We start from the raw sequence: 2,606 nt of genomic DNA, 5'->3' as shown, positions 1-2,606 counted from the left end.
AACAACGTGAATCACACCTTCATGTTGCTTCAGATAATTTCAATGGTAAAAATTGTCTATGCCTTGCAGGACTAAAAAGCTGCCGATCCAGTTCACAGAATCTCCTGTTTTAAATATGTGTCCGTACCTAAAGCCCACGCTTTATGATTAAACAATACCCCCCCAGTGCAAAATAAATGATATTGTACATCACTGACATACTACAAGCAAATGCTGACAAAGGAAGAGAAGTTAAGCAAGGTGGAATCTTGCTCCTGGTTGATGCTGAATCTGTTGTGCCGGATAATTTCTCCACAGCGTCCTAAACTCCTGGTCTGCAGCTAATTTTAAGCAGAATTTTGTCTCCATGAAGAAGGAATACAACTTTCCGAACCCACAGGCTCACACCTGAACCAAGTCCCAGGCAAGAAGACTTCTCTTACCTTCTTTTCCATAGGGTGAGCAGCCATACTTTCATATAGCCCTCCCAACAGGCAGTGAGTCTTGAACCAGGGACCGTGTCTTTGCTTTCATAAAGCACAGGAGAACAAAATAAGAGGTGCTTAGCAGTGGAGAGGGGTTGGGATTTATGATGGGATTGAGAAGGGAAGCCCACTAGTCTCCAGTTCTTCATCCGTATCATACTTATTGTTTATGAAGTGTGTATGTCTTACCTGGAGCAAAGAAGAGAACCAAAAAAAGAAGTACCGGAGCAAGGTAAGAGTTCCTCATGGCAGTGCACTTCCAGTTCTAAGGAAGCAGGTAGATCAGCCGATTTAAATATTACTGGCCATGAGAGTGATTAACATATTTTCTTGCGGGGGAGCTCTCCCCAGCCCACCCCCTCACACACATTGTGCTTGGAAAATACTGTTGTGGGCTGCTCTCAAAATGGAAATTCATGAGCAAGGCTTAGAGCAAGGCTCATTCCTTTTCATAAACTATGACTGGTGAAGCCTTGCTTTCCCCAAACTGGAAAAGCCCTTATGGAAACTGTTCTGCCCTTACAGAGCATCTGCTTTGCATACAGAAAGGACCAGGTTCAATCCCAGGTATTTCCAGGTGGCTCTTTTCTAAAACCCTAGATAGCTGTCTGTGTCTCTGTCTTTTGGTCTACATGTGACTATCTTTACGTCTTATCTGTCTTTCTGGTTGTGGTTTTTTTCCTTCAAAAATTTATTGATTTTTAACAAAACACAAAAAACTACACACACGTCTAAAAAACAACAACCATTACAACAGAATACAACACAAATGAAATCAATAAAAACACTTATTTAAATCTAACTAACCCTCTTTTAAAACATTGTAAGTTGACTTCCTCACGCCCTCTCCATCTGCTTCCCTTGTAAATCATCTTTAGTAATTTCTTTGCCTTTTTCTATTCTCATATTAATACACAAATCAACTTCTCTTCTTTAATAGCCTTAACATTACTTCATCTATAACTATCACTTATCTAACGTCTATATCTGATGCCTATCTGTTTCTCCCTGCTTGTTTTAAATACTAATTTTAGCATACTTCTTTAAATATACTTTAAATTTATTCCAATCTTTCTCCACCGCGTCGTCCCTCTGGTCACGGAGTTACCCAGTCAGTTCAGCAAGCTCCATATAGTCCATCACTTTCATCTGCCATTTTTCAATCATTGGTAGATCCTCTGTCTTCCAGGTTTTAGCTAATAGAATTCTTGCTGCTGTTGTGGCATACATAAAGACTATTCTATCTTCTTTTGGGATTTCATGGTTTAAAACACCCAGTAAAAAGGCTTCTGGTTTTTTACTAAATGTGTTTTTCAACACATTTTCCATCTCATCGTATATCTTCTCCCAGAAGTCTTCCACTTTCGGGCACGTCCACCACATATGAAAAAATGTCCTTTCTACTTGCTTACATTTCCAGCATTTGTTACATTGACCATGGTACATTTTTGCCAGCTTGACCGGAGTTAAATACCACCTATACATCATTTTCATAACATTTTCTCTCAGGCTGAAAATTTTATACCTGTTTTCCATAGTCTTTCCCAATCCTCTAACATGATGTTGTGCCCTACATCCTTTGCCCAATCAATCGTTACATTTCTGGTTGTGGTTAATAAACTTCCACCAGCTCATGATGAAAACCATTTATTGTTTCCATGCATCTCAGTTGAGGTTTCGCTGTTTTTGCTTCCCAAAGTCCTACTCACTTCCGAGCCAAGCCTTTCCCCAAAGAAACCAATGAAAGAAAAGGAATAATACAATCATTAGGGGAGAGTGTTAGTGATATACGAAGCTGCCTTATCATACCATTCATCCATCTAGCTCGGTATTGTGTTACCAGCTGGAAGCAACTCTACAGGGTTTCTCCTACCTGGAGATGCCATTGATTGAAGTTGTGGTGTCCTACATGCATACAAAGCAGATGTTTTTTGACTGAGTGCTAGAAAAAGAGGTGCTGGAACTCACCATGAATGCCTCCCTTGCTCTCTTATAATGGCAATGGTGCCCACCTGAGAGGTGCTTGAGATCCAGCGAGTTTCAACTAGAAAAAGCCCTGGTTATATCCCTCCCAACAAGAGGAGGGGAGGGATCAGGACAAAACAAGAAGGGGGCCCTCCAGGACCCTTTATGAATGGTCAT

Source organism: Lacerta agilis, chromosome 3, assembly GCF_009819535.1.
Source record: "Lacerta agilis isolate rLacAgi1 chromosome 3, rLacAgi1.pri, whole genome shotgun sequence".
NCBI classification, from domain to species: Eukaryota; Metazoa; Chordata; class Lepidosauria; order Squamata; family Lacertidae; genus Lacerta; species Lacerta agilis.
This window is presented reverse-complemented; position numbering follows the sequence as displayed.